This window comes from Phyllobates terribilis, unplaced genomic scaffold (assembly GCF_046119375.1).
Source record: "Phyllobates terribilis strain yellow unplaced genomic scaffold, ASM4611937v1 Scaffold_108__1_contigs__length_5656254, whole genome shotgun sequence".
Lineage (NCBI taxonomy): Eukaryota > Metazoa > Chordata > Amphibia > Anura > Dendrobatidae > Phyllobates > Phyllobates terribilis.
Genome location: NW_027362868.1, coordinates 2942636 through 2959866, shown reverse-complemented (window position 1 = coordinate 2959866; position 17231 = coordinate 2942636). Strand labels below are relative to the sequence as shown.

General features: G+C 45.2%; 13 non-coding genes across 13 annotated transcripts; all 13 read right to left on the bottom strand.

The window, feature by feature from the left end:
• Positions 1–721: 721 nt before the first annotated feature.
• Positions 722–912, bottom strand: LOC141199903 (U2 spliceosomal RNA). Its single transcript, XR_012271644.1, has one exon. It is a non-coding gene; the product is annotated as a U2 spliceosomal RNA (small nuclear RNA).
• Positions 913–2031: 1119 nt separating this feature from the next.
• LOC141200405 (U2 spliceosomal RNA) lies at positions 2032–2222 on the bottom strand. The gene has a single exon (XR_012272127.1). It is a non-coding gene; the product is annotated as a U2 spliceosomal RNA (small nuclear RNA).
• Positions 2223–3346: 1124 nt separating this feature from the next.
• Positions 3347–3537, bottom strand: LOC141199902 (U2 spliceosomal RNA). Its single transcript, XR_012271643.1, has one exon. It is a non-coding gene; the product is annotated as a U2 spliceosomal RNA (small nuclear RNA).
• A 1120-nt stretch (positions 3538–4657) lies between these two features.
• Positions 4658–4848, bottom strand: LOC141199901 (U2 spliceosomal RNA). The gene has a single exon (XR_012271642.1). It is a non-coding gene; the product is annotated as a U2 spliceosomal RNA (small nuclear RNA).
• Positions 4849–5970: 1122 nt separating this feature from the next.
• On the bottom strand, positions 5971–6161 carry LOC141201247 (U2 spliceosomal RNA). Its single transcript, XR_012272814.1, has one exon. It is a non-coding gene; the product is annotated as a U2 spliceosomal RNA (small nuclear RNA).
• A 1121-nt stretch (positions 6162–7282) lies between these two features.
• Positions 7283–7473, bottom strand: LOC141199900 (U2 spliceosomal RNA). The gene has a single exon (XR_012271641.1). It is a non-coding gene; the product is annotated as a U2 spliceosomal RNA (small nuclear RNA).
• Positions 7474–8594: 1121 nt separating this feature from the next.
• On the bottom strand, positions 8595–8785 carry LOC141200247 (U2 spliceosomal RNA). The gene has a single exon (XR_012271972.1). It is a non-coding gene; the product is annotated as a U2 spliceosomal RNA (small nuclear RNA).
• Positions 8786–9903: 1118 nt separating this feature from the next.
• On the bottom strand, positions 9904–10094 carry LOC141199898 (U2 spliceosomal RNA). Its single transcript, XR_012271639.1, has one exon. It is a non-coding gene; the product is annotated as a U2 spliceosomal RNA (small nuclear RNA).
• Positions 10095–11215: 1121 nt separating this feature from the next.
• Positions 11216–11406, bottom strand: LOC141199897 (U2 spliceosomal RNA). The gene has a single exon (XR_012271638.1). It is a non-coding gene; the product is annotated as a U2 spliceosomal RNA (small nuclear RNA).
• Positions 11407–12519: 1113 nt separating this feature from the next.
• Positions 12520–12710, bottom strand: LOC141199896 (U2 spliceosomal RNA). Its single transcript, XR_012271637.1, has one exon. It is a non-coding gene; the product is annotated as a U2 spliceosomal RNA (small nuclear RNA).
• A 1122-nt stretch (positions 12711–13832) lies between these two features.
• Positions 13833–14023, bottom strand: LOC141199895 (U2 spliceosomal RNA). Its single transcript, XR_012271636.1, has one exon. It is a non-coding gene; the product is annotated as a U2 spliceosomal RNA (small nuclear RNA).
• Positions 14024–15147: 1124 nt separating this feature from the next.
• LOC141200263 (U2 spliceosomal RNA) lies at positions 15148–15338 on the bottom strand. Its single transcript, XR_012271988.1, has one exon. It is a non-coding gene; the product is annotated as a U2 spliceosomal RNA (small nuclear RNA).
• A 1121-nt stretch (positions 15339–16459) lies between these two features.
• On the bottom strand, positions 16460–16650 carry LOC141200494 (U2 spliceosomal RNA). Its single transcript, XR_012272214.1, has one exon. It is a non-coding gene; the product is annotated as a U2 spliceosomal RNA (small nuclear RNA).
• Between the last annotated feature and the right edge of the window lie 581 nt (positions 16651–17231).

Below are 17231 nucleotides of genomic sequence, written 5' to 3'. Positions count from 1 at the left end.
GAGCCTATTATGACACGCGCAGCCAGCGTTCCATTGCCACATTCCGTCTACTGCAGGCGGGATACCTGGATGGCTGAATGTCACTGAGAAGCTCACAGAGACCGCCATAAGCAACAGTTTAAAAGAATGCCACAGACTAATCAACCAAACTTTTTGGGTTGGTTTCTCTTTTATAGTCTGCAGGCATTAAATGAAAGAAGTCAGTTTTCCAGCAGAGGGAGACAACGTTTCAGAAAAGGCATTGTAGCAAACCAAAAAAGAAATTTTAAGCGCAGCAGAGTAACCAGCTCACATACCTGTTAGCTCAGGTGAGTTTAAAAGGCTGCTGTTGATAACAAGGGCATTTGCTAAATAGATGGTGTGTGTGCAACAATATACTGAAAGGTCAATTATATTGTGCAGCTTATCTCACCACCTGTAGTTATTTAGGTGAAAGCTCCAAAATGCTTGCCTAATATGTCTGTTTATCCAAAAGGAAGTATAGAGGGAGAGCTAGATAGATAGCATTGCATTACATTACATTACATGGCAATGCAATGCACAGTTGCTGAAGTTGAACCAAAATGAGCTTGTCATCTGGCTTCTGCAACTTTTAACATGAAAAATCCAATGAGGAGAAGAAAAGCAAAGCCAAAGAGTCCATCCCAAAATCCGACAAACAAGCAAAATGAACAAAAAGCATTGAATTCAATTCTTTCTGATTTTAGAAACTGCATTAAAGAAGGGGTGCACCGGTCCTGGAGATACTGCAATACCAGGTCAATGCGTGGAGTGGACAGAGCAAGCTCTTTTTCCATCTCCCTGTTCTAAAAATCCATTTAATATATGGTCCCCAGATAGGGGACGTATCAGATATTAAACTGATAAGAACAGATACTACACTTGATCTTAGCCAAAAGGCCGAGAAGCGATAACCAGAATTGGTTTCCGACTACGGTGCCACCCAAGGATTCTGAAAAGTCCATTTGTGGAGATGGCCACCTGGACTCCCGTTAAGAAGACATGCTGTCAACCTCTAGATCCCTCACATGCCTGCACTTTTCGGCTTGCTGCTGCTGCAATCCACGCGTTTTAGATCTGCATAACTCCACCTCTTTTAGCACAGTACCCTCAACCCCCGGCTGTTCCCACCCGCCTCAACACCGTTGGAAGGGAGGAGAACCAATTAAGGCGGGGGGGGGTGGAACGAGCAGCTGTCTACCCTTAGCAGGAGGGTTGCTGATTAATTACCTCTCCTGCTGCTGCTGCTGCTGGCTGTCCAGCAGCAGACTGTAGGTGGCTGCTGCTGTGCGCAGGTATATAAAGGCTCAGAGCCTATTATGACACGCGCAGCCAGCGTTCCATTGCCACATTCCGTCTACTGCAGGCGGGATACCTGGATGGCTGAATGTCACTGAGAAGCTCACAGAGACCGCCATAAGCAACAGTTTAAAAGAATGCCACAGACTAATCAACCAAACTTTTTGGGTTGGTTTCTCTTTTATAGTCTGCAGGCATTAAATGAAAGAAGTCAGTGTTCCAGCAGAGGGAGACAACGTTTCAGAAAAGGCATTGTAGCAAACCAAAAAATAAATTTTAAGCGCAGCAGAGTAACCAGCTCACATACCTGTTAGCTCAGGTGAGTTTAAAAGGCTGCTGTTGATAACAAGGGCATTTGCTAAATAGATGGTGTGTGTGCAACAATATACTGAAAGGTCAATTATATTGTGCAGCTTATCTCACCACCTGTAGTTATTTAGGTGAAAGCTCCAAAATGCTTGCCTAATATGTCTGTTTATCCAAAAGGAAGTATAGAGGGAGAGCTAGATAGATAGCATTGCATTACATTACATTACATGGCAATGCAATGCACAGTTGCTGAAGTTGAACCAAAATGAGCTTGTCATCTGGCTTCTGCAACTTTTAACATGAAAAATCCAATGAGGAGAAGAAAAGCAAAGCCAAAGAGTCCATCCCAAAATCCGACAAACAAGCAAAATGAACAAAAAGCATTGAATTCAATTCTTTCTGATTTTAGAAACTGCATTAAAGAAGGGGTGCACCGGTCCTGGAGATACTGCAATACCAGGTCAATGCGTGGAGTGGACAGAGCAAGCTCTTTTTCCATCTCCCTGTCCTAAAAATCCATTTAATATATGGTCCCCAGATAGGGGACGTATCAGATATTAAACTGATAAGAACAGATACTACACTTGATCTTAGCCAAAAGGCCGAGAAGCGATAACCAGAATTGGTTTCCGACTACGGTGCCACCCAAGGATTCTGAAAAGTCCATTTGTGGAGATGGCCACCTGGACTCCGTTAAGAAGACATGCTGTCAACCTCTAGATCCCTCACATGCCTGCACTTTTCGGCTTGCTGCTGCTGCAATCCACGCGTTTTAGATCTGCATAACTCCACCTCTTTTAGCACAGTACCCTCAACCCCCGGCTGTTCCCACCCGCCTCAACACCGTTGGAAGGGAGGAGAACCAATTAAGGCGGGGGGGGGGGGGGGTGGAACGAGCAGCTGTCTACCCTTAGCAGGAGGGTTGCTGATTAATTACCTCTCCTGCTGCTGCTGCTGCTGGCTGTCCAGCAGCAGACTGAAGGTGGCTGCTGCTGTGCGCAGGTATATAAAGGCTCAGAGCCTATTATGACACGCGCAGCCAGCGTTCCATTGCCACATTCCGTCTACTGCAGGCGGGATACCTGGATGGCTGAATGTCACTGAGAAGATCACAGAGACCGCCATAAGCAACAGTTTAAAAGAATGCCACAGACTAATCAACCAAACTTTTTGGGTTGGTTTCTCTTTTATAGTCTGCAGGCATTAAATGAAAAAAGTCAGTGTTCCAGCAGAGGGAGACAACGTTTCAGAAAAGGCATTGTAGCAAACCAAAAAAGAAATTTTAAGCGCAGCAGAGTAACCAGCTCACATACCTGTTAGCTCAGGTGAGTTTAAAAGGCTGCTGTTGATAACAAGGGCATTTGCTAAATAGATGGTGTGTGTGCAACAATATACTGAAAGGTCAATTATATTGTGCAGCTTATCTCACCACCTGTAGTTATTTAGGTGAAAGCTCCAAAATGCTTGCCTAATATGTCTGTTTATCCAAAAGGAAGTATAGAGGGAGAGCTAGATAGATAGCATTGCATTACATTACATTACATGGCAATGCAATGCACAGTTGCTGAAGTTGAACCAAAATGAGCTTGTCATCTGGCTTCTGCAACTTTTAACATGAAAAATCCAATGAGGAGAAGAAAAGCAAAGCCAAAGAGTCCATCCCAAAATCCGACAAACAAGCAAAATGAACAAAAACCATTGAATTCAATTCTTTCTGATTTTAGAAACTGCATTAAAGAAGGGGTGCACCGGTCCTGGAGATACTGCAATACCAGGTCAATGCGTGGAGTGGACAGAGCAAGCTCTTTTTCCATCTCCCTGTTCTAAAAATCCATTTAATATATGGTCCCCAGATAGGGGACGTATCAGATATTAAACTGATAAGAACAGATACTACACTTGATCTTAGCCAAAAGGCCGAGAAGCGATAACCAGAATTGGTTTCCGACTACGGTGCCACCCAAGGATTCTGAAAAGTCCATTTGTGGAGATGGCCACCTGGACTCCCGTTAAGAAGACATGCTGTCAACCTCTAGATCCCTCACATGCCTGCACTTTTCGGCTTGCTGCTGCTGCAATCCACGCGTTTTAGATCTGCATAACTCCACCTCTTTTAGCACAGTACCCTCAACCCCCGGCTGTTCCCACCCGCCTCAACACCGTTGGAAGGGAGGAGAACCAATTAAGGCGGGGGGGGGGTGGAACGAGCAGCTGTCTACCCTTAGCAGGAGGGTTGCTGATTAATTACCTCTCCTGCTGCTGCTGCTGCTGGCTGTCCAGCAGCAGACTGAAGGTGGCTGCTGCTGTGCGCAGGTATATAAAGGCTCAGAGCCTATTATGACACGCGCAGCCAGCGTTCCATTGCCACATTCCGTCTACTGCAGGCGGGATACCTGGATGGCTGAATGTCACTGAGAAGCTCACAGAGACCGCCATAAGCAACAGTTTAAAAGAATGCCACAGACTAATCAACCAAACTTTTTGGGTTGGTTTCTCTTTTATAGTCTGCAGGCATTAAATGAAAGAAGTCAGTGTTCCAGCAGAGGGAGACAACGTTTCAGAAAAGGCATTGTAGCAAACCAAAAAAGAAATTTTAAGCGCAGCAGAGTAACCAGCTCACATACCTGTTAGCTCAGGTGAGTTTAAAAGGCTGCTGTTGATAACAAGGGCATTTGCTAAATAGATGGTGTGTGTGCAACAATATACTGAAAGGTCAATTATATTGTGCAGCTTATCTCACCACCTGTAGTTATTTAGGTGAAAGCTCCAAAATGCTTGCCTAATATGTCTGTTTATCCAAAAGGAAGTATAGAGGGAGAGCTAGATAGATAGCATTGCATTACATTACATTACATGGCAATGCAATGCACAGTTGCTGAAGTTGAACCAAAATGAGCTTGTCATCTGGCTTCTGCAACTTTTAACATGAAAAATCCAAGGAGGAGAAGAAAAGCAAAGCCAAAGAGTCCATCCCAAAATCCGACAAACAAGCAAAATGAACAAAAAGCATTGAATTCAATTCTTTCTGATTTTAGAAACTGCATTAAAGAAGGGGTGCACCGGTCCTGGAGATACTGCAATACCAGGTCAATGCGTGGAGTGGACAGAGCAAGCTCTTTTTCCATCTCCCTGTTCTAAAAATCCATTTAATATATGGTCCCCAGATAGGGGACGTATCAGATATTAAACTGATAAGAACAGATACTACACTTGATCTTAGCCAAAAGGCCGAGAAGCGATAACCAGAATTGGTTTCCGACTACGGTGCCACCCAAGGATTCTGAAAAGTCCATTTGTGGAGATGGCCACCTGGACTCCCGTTAAGAAGACATGCTGTCAACCTCTAGATCCCTCACATGCCTGCACTTTTCGGCTTGCTGCTGCTGCAATCCACGCGTTTTAGATCTGCATAACTCCACCTCTTTTAGCACAGTACCCTCAACCCCCGGCTGTTCCCACCCGCCTCAACACCGTTGGAAGGGAGGAGAACCAATTAAGGCGGGGGGGGGGGGTGGAACGAGCAGCTGTCTACCCTTAGCAGGAGGGTTGCTGATTAATTACCTCTCCTGCTGCTGCTGCTGCTGGCTGTCCAGCAGCAGACTGAAGGTGGCTGCTGCTGTGCGCAGGTATATAAAGGCTCAGAGCCTATTATGACACGCGCAGCCAGCGTTCCATTGCCACATTCCGTCTACTGCAGGCGGGATACCTGGATGGCTGAATGTCACTGAGAAGCTCACAGAGACCGCCATAAGCAACAGTTTAAAAGAATGCCACAGACTAATCAACCAAACTTTTTGGGTTGGTTTCTCTTTTATAGTCTGCAGGCATTAAATGAAAGAAGTCAGTGTTCCAGCAGAGGGAGACAACGTTTCAGAAAAGGCATTGTAGCAAACCAAAAAAGAAATTTTAAGCGCAGCAGAGTAACCAGCTCACATACCTGTTAGCTCAGGTGAGTTTAAAAGGCTGCTGTTGATAACAAGGGCATTTGCTAAATAGATGGTGTGTGTGCAACAATATACTGAAAGGTCAATTATATTGTGCAGCTTATCTCACCACCTGTAGTTATTTAGGTGAAAGCTCCAAAATGCTTGCCTAATATGTCTGTTTATCCAAAAGGAAGTATAGAGGGAGAGCTAGATAGATAGCATTGCATTACATTACATTACATGGCAATGCAATGCACAGTTGCTGAAGTTGAACCAAAATGAGCTTGTCATCTGGCTTCTGCAACTTTTAACATGAAAAATCCAATGAGGAGAAGAAAAGCAAAGCCAAAGAGTCCATCCCAAAATCCGACAAACAAGCAAAATGAACAAAAAGCATTGAATTCAATTCTTTCTGATTTTAGAAACTGCATTAAAGAAGGGGTGCACCGGTCCTGGAGATACTGCAATACCAGGTCAATGCGTGGAGTGGACAGAGCAAGCTCTTTTTCCATCTCCCTGTTCTAAAAATCCATTTAATATATGGTCCCCAGATAGGGGACATATCAGATATTAAACTGATAAGAACAGATACTACACTTGATCTTAGCCAAAAGGCCGAGAAGCGATAACCAGAATTGGTTTCCGACTACGGTGCCACCCAAGGATTCTGAAAAGTCCATTTGTGGAGATGGCCACCTGGACTCCCGTTAAGAAGACATGCTGTCAACCTCTAGATCCCTCACATGCCTGCACTTTTCGGCTTGCTGCTGCTGCAATCCACGCGTTTTAGATCTGCATAACTCCACCTCTTTTAGCACAGTACCCTCAACCCCCGGCTGTTCCCACCCGCCTCAACACCGTTGGAAGGGAGGAGAACCAATTAAGGCGGGGGGGGGGGTGGAACGAGCAGCTGTCTACCCTTAGCAGGAGGGTTGCTGATTAATTACCTCTCCTGCTGCTGCTGCTGCTGGCTGTCCAGCAGCAGACTGAAGGTGGCTGCTGCTGTGCGCAGGTATATAAAGGCTCAGAGCCTATTATGACACGCGCAGCCAGCGTTCCATTGCCACATTCCGTCTACTGCAGGCGGAATACCTGGATGGCTGAATGTCACTGAGAAGCTCACAGAGACCGCCATAAGCAACAGTTTAAAAGAATGCCACAGACTAATCAACCAAACTTTTTGGGTTGGTTTCTCTTTTATAGTCTGCAGGCATTAAATGAAAGAAGTCAGTGTTCCAGCAGAGGGAGACAACGTTTCAGAAAAGGCATTGTAGCAAACCAAAAAAGAAATTTTAAGCGCAGCAGAGTAACCAGCTCACATACCTGTTAGCTCAGGTGAGTTTAAAAGGCTGCTGTTGATAACAAGGGCATTTGCTAAATAGATGGTGTGTGTGCAACAATATACTGAAAGGTCAATTATATTGTGCAGCTTATCTCACCACCTGTAGTTATTTAGGTGAAAGCTCCAAAATGCTTGCCTAATATATCTGTTTATCCAAAAGGAAGTATAGAGGGAGAGCTAGATAGATAGCATTGCATTACATTACATTACATGGCAATGCAATGCACAGTTGCTGAAGTTGAACCAAAATGAGCTTGTCATCTGGCTTCTGCAACTTTTAACATGAAAAATCCAATGAGGAGAAGAAAAGCAAAGCCAAAGAGTCCATCCCAAAATCCGACAAACAAGCAAAATGAGCAAAAAGCATTGAATTCAATTCTTTCTGATTTTAGAAACTGCATTAAAGAAGGGGTGCACCGGTCCTGGAGATACTGCAATACCAGGTCAATGCGTGGAGTGGACAGAGCAAGCTCTTTTTCCATCTCCCTGTTCTAAAAATCCATTTAATATATGGTCCCCAGATAGGGGACGTATCAGATATTAAACTGATAAGAACAGATACTACACTTGATCTTAGCCAAAAGGCCGAGAAGCGATAACCAGAATTGGTTTCCGACTACGGTGCCACCCAAGGATTCTGAAAAGTCCATTTGTGGAGATGGCCACCTGGACTCCCGTTAAGAAGACATGCTGTCAACCTCTAGATCCCTCACATGCCTGCACTTTTCGGCTTGCTGCTGCTGCAATCCACGCGTTTTAGATCTGCATAACTCCACCTCTTTTAGCACAGTACCCTCAACCCCCGGCTGTTCCCACCCGCCTCAACACCGTTGGAAGGGAGGAGAACCAATTAAGGCGGGGGGGGGGGTGGAACGAGCAGCTGTCTACCCTTAGCAGGAGGGTTGCTGATTAATTACCTCTCCTGCTGCTGCTGCTGCTGGCTGTCCAGCAGCAGACTGAAGGTGGCTGCTGCTGTGCGCAGGTATATAAAGGCTCAGAGCCTATTATGACACGCGCAGCCAGCGTTCCATTGCCACATTCCGTCTACTGCAGGCGGGATACCTGGATGGCTGAATGTCACTGAGAAGCTCACAGAGACCGCCATAAGCAACAGTTTAAAAGAATGCCACAGACTAATCAACCAAACTTTTTGGGTTGGTTTCTCTTTTATAGTCTGCAGGCATTAAATGAAAGAAGTCAGTGTTCCAGCAGAGGGAGACAACGTTTCAGAAAAGGCATTGTAGCAAACCAAAAAAGAAATTTTAAGCGCAGCAGAGTAACCAGCTCACATACCTGTTAGCTCAGGTGAGTTTAAAAGGCTGCTGTTGATAACAAGGGCATTTGCTAAATAGATGGTGTGTGTGCAACAATATACTGAAAGGTCAATTATATTGTGCAGCTTATCTCACCACCTGTAGTTATTTAGGTGAAAGCTCCAAAATGCTTGCCTAATATGTCTGTTTATCCAAAAGGAAGTATAGAGGGAGAGCTAGATAGATAGCATTGCATTACATTACATTACATGGCAATGCAATGCACAGTTGCTGAAGTTGAACCAAAATGAGCTTGTCATCTGGCTTCTGCAACTTTTAACATGAAAAATCCAATGAGGAGAAGAAAAGCAAAGCCAAAGAGTCCATCCCAAAATCCGACAAACAAGCAAAATGAACAAAAAGCATTGAATTCAATTCTTTCTGATTTTAGAAACTGCATTAAAGAAGGGGTGCACCGGTCCTGGAGATACTGCAATACCAGGCCAATGCGTGGAGTGGACAGAGCAAGCTCTTTTTCCATCTCCCTGTTCTAAAAATCCATTTAATATATGGTCCCCAGATAGGGGACGTATCAGATATTAAACTGATAAGAACAGATACTACACTTGATCTTAGCCAAAAGGCCGAGAAGCGATAACCAGAATTGGTTTCCGACTACGGTGCCACCCAAGGATTCTGAAAAGTCCATTTGTGGAGATGGCCACCTGGACTCCCGTTAAGAAGACATGCTGTCAACCTCTAGATCCCTCACATGCCTGCACTTTTCGGCTTGCTGCTGCTGCAATCCACGCGTTTTAGATCTGCATAACTCCACCTCTTTTAGCACAGTACCCTCAACCCCCGGCTGTTCCCACCCGCCTCAACACCGTTGGAAGGGAGGAGAACCAATTAAGGCGGGGGGGGTGGAATGAGCAGCTGTCTACCCTTAGCAGGAGGGTTGCTGATTAATTACCTCTCCTGCTGCTGCTGCTGCTGGCTGTCCAGCAGCAGACTGAAGGTGGCTGCTGCTGTGCGCAGGTATATAAAGGCTCAGAGCCTATTATGACACGCGCAGCCAGCGTTCCATTGCCACATTCCGTCTACTGCAGGCGGGATACCTGGATGGCTGAATGTCACTGAGAAGCTCACAGAGACCGCCATAAGCAACAGTTTAAAAGAATGCCACAGACTAATCAACCAAACTTTTTGGGTTGGTTTCTCTTTTATAGTCTGCAGGCATTAAATGAAAGAAGTCAGTGTTCCAGCAGAGGGAGACAACGTTTCAGAAAAGGCATTGTAGCAAACCAAAAAAGAAATTTTAAGCGCAGCAGAGTAACCAGCTCACATACCTGTTAGCTCAGGTGAGTTTAAAAGGCTGCTGTTGATAACAAGGGCATTTGCTAAATAGATGGTGTGTGTGCAACAATATACTGAAAGGTCAATTATATTGTGCAGCTTATCTCACCACCTGTAGTTATTTAGGTGAAAGCTCCAAAATGCTTGCCTAATTTGTCTGTTTATCCAAAAGGAAGTATAGAGGGAGAGCTAGATAGATAGCATTGCATTACATTACATTACATGGCAATGCAATGCACAGTTGCTGAAGTTGAACCAAAATGAGCTTGTCATCTGGCTTCTGCAACTTTTAACATGAAAAATCCAATGAGGAGAAGAAAAGCAAAGCCAAAGAGTCCATCCCAAAATCCGACAAACAAGCAAAATGAACAAAAAGCATTGAATTCAATTCTTTCTGATTTTAGAAACTGCATTAAAGAAGGGGTGCACCGGTCCTGGAGATACTGCAATACCAGGTCAATGCGTGGAGTGGACAGAGCAAGCTCTTTTTCCATCTCCCTGTTCTAAAAATCCATTTAATATATGGTCCCCAGATAGGGGACGTATCAGATATTAAACTGATAAGAACAGATACTACACTTGATCTTAGCCAAAAGGCCGAGAAGCGATAACCAGAATTGGTTTCCGACTACGGTGCCACCCAAGAATTCTGAAAAGTCCATTTGTGGAGATGGCCACCTGGACTCCCGTTAAGAAGACATGCTGTCAACCTCTAGATCCCTCACATGCCTGCACTTTTCGGCTTGCTGCTGCTGCAATCCACGCGTTTTAGATCTGCATAACTCCACCTCTTTTAGCACAGTACCCTCAACCCCCGGCTGTTCCCACCCGCCTCAACACCGTTGGAAGGGAGGAGAACCAATTAAGGCGGGGGGGGGGGTGGAACGAGCAGCTGTCTACCCTTAGCAGGAGGGTTGCTGATTAATTACCTCTCCTGCTGCTGCTGCTGCTGGCTGTCCAGCAGCAGACTGAAGGTGGCTGCTGCTGTGCGCAGGTATATAAAGGCTCAGAGCCTATTATGACACGCGCAGCCAGCGTTCCATTGCCACATTCCGTCTACTGCAGGCGGGATACCTGGATGGCTGAATGTCACTGAGAAGCTCACAGAGACCGCCATAAGCAACAGTTTAAAAGAATGCCACAGACTAATCAATCAAACTTTTTGGGTTGGTTTCTCTTTTATAGTCTGCAGGCATTAAATGAAAGAAGTCAGTGTTCCAGCAGAGGGAGACAACGTTTCAGAAAAGGCATTGTAGCAAACCAAAAAAGAAATTTTAAGCGCAGCAGAGTAACCAGCTCACATACCTGTTAGCTCAGGTGAGTTTAAAAGGCTGCTGTTGATAACAAGGGCATTTGCTAAATAGATGGTGTGTGTGCAACAATATACTGAAAGGTCAATTATATTGTGCAGCTTATCTCACCACCTGTAGTTATTTAGGTGAAAGCTCCAAAATGCTTGCCTAATATGTCTGTTTATCCAAAAGGAAGTATAGAGGGAGAGCTAGATAGATAGCATTGCATTACATTACATTACATGGCAATGCAATGCACAGTTGCTGAAGTTGAACCAAAATGAGCTTGTCATCTGGCTTCTGCAACTTTTAACATGAAAAATCCAATGAGGAGAAGAAAAGCAAAGCCAAAGAGTCCATCCCAAAATCCGACAAACAAGCAAAATGAACAAAAAGCATTGAATTCAATTCTTTCTGATTTTAGAAACTGCATTAAAGAAGGGGTGCACCGGTCCTGGAGATACTGCAATACCAGGTCAATGCGTGGAGTGGACAGAGCAAGCTCTTTTTCCATCTCCCTGTTCTAAAAATCCATTTAATATATGGTCCCCAGATAGGGGACGTATCAGATATTAAACTGATAAGAACAGATACTACACTTGATCTTAGCCAAAAGGCCGAGAAGCGATAACCAGAATTGGTTTCCGACTACGGTGCCACCCAAGGATTCTGAAAAGTCCATTTGTGGAGATGGCCACCTGGACTCCCGTTAAGAAGACATGCTGTCAACCTCTAGATCCCTCACATGCCTGCACTTTTCGGCTTGCTGCTGCTGCAATCCACGCGTTTTAGATCTGCATAACTCCACCTCTTTTAGCACAGTACCCTCAACCCCCGGCTGTTCCCACCCGCCTCAACACCGTTGGAAGGGAGGAGAACCAATTAAGGCGGGGGGGGGTGGAACGAGCAGCTGTCTACCCTTAGCAGGAGGGTTGCTGATTAATTACCTCTCCTGCTGCTGCTGGCTGTCCAGCAGCAGACTGAAGGTGGCTGCTGCTGTGCGCAGGTATATAAAGGCTCAGAGCCTATTATGACACGCGCAGCCAGCGTTCCATTGCCACATTCCGTCTACTGCAGGCGGGATACCTGGATGGCTGAATGTCACTGAGAAGCTCACAGAGACCGCCATAAGCAACAGTTTAAAAGAATGCCACAGACTAATCAACCAAACTTTTTGGGTTGGTTTCTCTTTTATAGTCTGCAGGCATTAAATGAAAGAAGTCAGTGTTCCAGCAGAGGGAGACAACGTTTCAGAAAAGGCATTGTAGCAAACCAAAAAAGAAATTTTAAGCGCAGCAGAGTAACCAGCTCACATACCTGTTAGCTCAGGTGAGTTTAAAAGGCTGCTGTTGATAACAAGGGCATTTGCTAAATAGATGGTGTGTGTGCAACAATATACTGAAAGGTCAATTATATTGTGCAGCTTATCTCACCACCTGTAGTTATTTAGGTGAAAGCTCCAAAATGCTTGCCTAATATGTCTGTTTATCCAAAAGGAAGTATAGAGGGAGAGCTAGATAGATAGCATTGCATTACATTACATTACATGGCAATGCAATGCACAGTTGCTGAAGTTGAACCAAAATGAGCTTGTCATCTGGCTTCTGCAACTTTTAACATGAAAAATCCAATGAGGAGAAGAAAAGCAAAGCCAAAGAGTCCATCCCAAAATCCGACAAACAAGCAAAATGAACAAAAAGCATTGAATTCAATTCTTTCTGATTTTAGAAACTGCATTAAAGAAGGGGTGCACCGGTCCTGGAGATACTGCAATACCAGGTCAATGCGTGGAGTGGACAGAGCAAGCTCTTTTTCCATCTCCCTGTTCTAAAAATCCATTTAATATATGGTCCCCAGATAGGGGACGTATCAGATATTAAACTGATAAGAACAGATACTACACTTGATCTTAGCCAAAAGGCCGAGAAGCGATAACCAGAATTGGTTTCCGACTACGGTGCCACCCAAGGATTCTGAAAAGTCCATTTGTGGAGATGGCCACCTGGACTCCCGTTAAGAAGACATGCTGTCAACCTCTAGATCCCTCACATGCCTGCACTTTTCGGCTTGCTGCTGCTGCAATCCACGCGTTTTAGATCTGCATAACTCCACCTCTTTTAGCACAGTACCCTCAACCCCCGGCTGTTCCCACCCGCCTCAACACCGTTGGAAGGGAGGAGAACCAATTAAGGCGGGGGGGGGGGGTGGAACGAGCAGCTGTCTACCCTTAGCAGGAGGGTTGCTGATTAATTACCTCTCCTGCTGCTGCTGCTGCTGGCTGTCCAGCAGCAGACTGAAGGTGGCTGCTGCTGTGCGCAGGTATATAAAGGCTCAGAGCCTATTATGACACGCGCAGCCAGCGTTCCATTGCCACATTCCGTCTACTGCAGGCGGGATACCTGGATGGCTGAATGTCACTGAGAAGCTCACAGAGACCGCCATAAGCAACAGTTTAAAAGAATGCCACAGACTAATCAACCAAACTTTTTGGGTTGGTTTCTCTTTTATAGTCTGCAGGCATTAAATGAAAGAAGTCAGTGTTCCAGCAGAGGGAGACAACGTTTCAGAAAAGGCATTGTAGCAAACCAAAAAAGAAATTTTAAGCGCAGCAGAGTAACCAGCTCACATACCTGTTAGCTCAGGTGAGTTTAAAAGGCTGCTGTTGATAACAAGGGCATTTGCTAAATAGATGGTGTGTGTGCAACAATATACTGAAAGGTCAATTATATTGTGCAGCTTATCTCACCACCTGTAGTTATTTAGGTGAAAGCTCCAAAATGCTTGCCTAATATGTCTGTTTATCCAAAAGGAAGTATAGAGGGAGAGCTAGATAGATAGCATTGCATTACATTACATTACATGGCAATGCAATGCACAGTTGCTGAAGTTGAACCAAAATGAGCTTGTCATCTGGCTTCTGCAACTTTTAACATGAAAAATCCAATGAGGAGAAGAAAAGCAAAGCCAAAGAGTCCATCCCAAAATCCGACAAACAAGCAAAATGAACAAAAAGCATTGAATTCAATTCTTTCTGATTTTAGAAACTGCATTAAAGAAGGGGTGCACCGGTCCTGGAGATACTGCAATACCAGGTCAATGCGTGGAGTGGACAGAGCAAGCTCTTTTTCCATCTCCCTGTTCTAAAAATCCATTTAATATATGGTCCCCAGATAGGGGACGTATCAGATATTAAACTGATAAGAACAGATACTACACTTGATCTTAGCCAAAAGGCCGAGAAGCGATAACCAGAATTGGTTTCCGACTACGGTGCCACCCAAGGATTCTGAAAAGTCCATTTGTGGAGATGGCCACCTGGACTCCCGTTAAGAAGACATGCTGTCAACCTCTAGATCCCTCACATGCCTGCACTTTTCGGCTTGCTGCTGCTGCAATCCACGCGTTTTAGATCTGCATAACTCCACCTCTTTTAGCACAGTACCCTCAACCCCCGGCTGTTCCCACCTGCCTCAACACCGTTGGAAGGGAGGAGAACCAATTAAGGCGGGGGGGGGGGGGGTGGAACGAGCAGCTGTCTACCCTTAGCAGGAGGGTTGCTGATTAATTACCTCTCCTGCTGCTGCTGCTGCTGGCTGTCCAGCAGCAGACTGAAGGTGGCTGCTGCTGTGCGCAGGTATATAAAGGCTCAGAGCCTATTATGACACGCGCAGCCAGCGTTCCATTGCCACATTCCGTCTACTGCAGGCGGGATACCTGGATGGCTGAATGTCACTGAGAAGCTCACAGAGACCGCCATAAGCAACAGTTTAAAAGAATGCCACAGACTAATCAACCAAACTTTTTGGGTTGGTTTCTCTTTTATAGTCTGCAAGCATTCAATGAAAGAAGTCAGTGTTCCAGCAGAGGGAGACAACGTTTCAGAAAAGGCATTGTAGCAAACCAAAAAAGAAATTTTAAGCGCAGCAGAGTAACCAGCTCACATACCTGTTAGCTCAGGTGAGTTTAAAAGGCTGCTGTTGATAACAAGGGCATTTGCTAAATAGATGGTGTGTGTGCAACAATATACTGAAAGGTCAATTATATTGTGCAGCTTATCTCACCACCTGTAGTTATTTAGGTGAAAGCTCCAAAATGCTTGCCTAATATGTCTGTTTATCCAAAAGGAAGTATAGAGGGAGAGCTAGATAGATAGCATTGCATTACATTACATTACATGGCAATGCAATGCACAGTTGCTGAAGTTGAACCAAAATGAGCTTGTCATCTGGCTTCTGCAACTTTTAACATGAAAAATCCAATGAGGAGAAGAAAAGCAAAGCCAAAGAGTCCATCCCAAAATCCGACAAACAAGCAAAATGAACAAAAAGCATTGAATTCAATTCTTTCTGATTTTAGAAACTGCATTAAAGAAGGGGTGCACCGGTCCTGGAGATACTGCAATACCAGGTCAATGCGTGGAGTGGACAGAGCAAGCTCTTTTTCCATCTCCCTCTTCTAAAAATCCATTTAATATATGGTCCCCAGATAGGGGACGTATCAGATATTAAACTGATAAGAACAGATACTACACTTGATCTTAGCCAAAAGGCCGAGAAGCGATAACCAGAATTGGTTTCCGACTACGGTGCCACCCAAGGATTCTGAAAAGTCCATTTGTGGAGATGGCCACCTGGACTCCCGTTAAGAAGACATGCTGTCAACCTCTAGATCCCTCACATGCCTGCACTTTTCGGCTTGCTGCTGCTGCAATCCACGCGTTTTAGATCTGCATAACTCCACCTCTTTTAGCACAGTACCCTCAACCCCCGGCTGTTCCCACCCGCCTCAACACCGTTGGAAGGGAGGAGAACCAATTAAGGCGGGGGGGGGGGTGGAACGAGCAGCTGTCTACCCTTAGCAGGAGGGTTGCTGATTAATTACCTCTCCTGCTGCTGCTGCTGCTGGCTGTCCAGCAGCAGACTGAAGGTGGCTGCTGCTGTGCGCAGGTATATAAAGGCTCAGAGCCTATTATGACACGCGCAGCCAGCGTTCCATTGCCACATTCCGTCTACTGCAGGCGGGATACCTGGATGGCTGAATGTCACTGAGAAGCTCACAGAGACCGCCATAAGCAACAGTTTAAAAGAATGCCACAGACTAATCAACCAAACTTTTTGGGTTGGTTTCTCTTTTATAGTCTGCAGGCATTAAATGAAAGAAGTCAGTGTTCCAGCAGAGGGAGACAACGTTTCAGAAAAGGCATTGTAGCAAACCAAAAAAGAAATTTTAAGCGCAGCAGAGTAACCAGCTCACATACCTGTTAGCTCAGGTGAGTTTAAAAGGCTGCTGTTGATAACAAGGGCATTTGCTAAATAGATGGTGTGTGTGCAACAATATACTGAAAGGTCAATTATATTGTGCAGCTTATCTCACCACCTGTAGTTATTTAGGTGAAAGCTCCAAAATGCTTGCCTAATATGTCTGTTTATCCAAAAGGAAGTATAGAGGGAGAGCTAGATAGATAGCATTGCATTACATTACATTACATGGCAATGCAATGCACAGTTGCTGAAGTTGAACCAAAATGAGCTTGTCATCTGGCTTCTGCAACTTTTAACATGAAAAATCCAATGAGGAGAAGAAAAGCAAAGCCAAAGAGTCCATCCCAAAATCCGACAAACAAGCAAAATGAACAAAAAGCATTGAATTCAATTCTTTCTGATTTTAGAAACTGCATTAAAGAAGGGGTGCACCGGTCCTGGAGATACTGCAATACCAGGTCAATGTGTGGAGTGGACAGAGCAAGCTCTTTTTCCATCTCCCTGTTCTAAAAATCCATTTAATATATGGTCCCCAGATAGGGGACGTATCAGATATTAAACTGATAAGAACAGATACTACACTTGATCTTAGCCAAAAGGCCGAGAAGCGATAACCAGAATTGGTTTCCGACTACGGTGCCACCCAAGGATTCTGAAAAGTCCATTTGTGGAGATGGCCACCTGGACTCCCGTTAAGAAGACATGCTGTCAACCTCTAGATCCCTCACATGCCTGCACTTTTCGGCTTGCTGCTGCTGCAATCCACGCGTTTTAGATCTGCATAACTCCACCTCTTTTAGCACAGTACCCTCAACCCCCGGCTGTTCCCACCCGCCTCAACACCGTTGGAAGGGAGGAGAACCAATTAAGGCGGGGGGGGGGGGTGGAACGAGCAGCTGTCTACCCTTAGCAGGAGGGTTGCTGATTAATTACCTCTCCTGCTGCTGCTGCTGCTGGCTGTCCAGCAGCAGACTGAAGGTGGCTGCTGCTGTGCGCAGGTATATAAAGGCTCAGAGCCTATTATGACACGCGCAGCCAGCGTTCCATTGCCACATTCCGTCTACTGCAGGCGGGATACCTGGATGGCTGAATGTCACTGAGAAGCTCACAGAGACCGCCATAAGCAACAGTTTAAAAGAATGCCACAGACTAATCAACCAAACTTTTTGGGTTGGTTTCTCTTTTATAGTCTG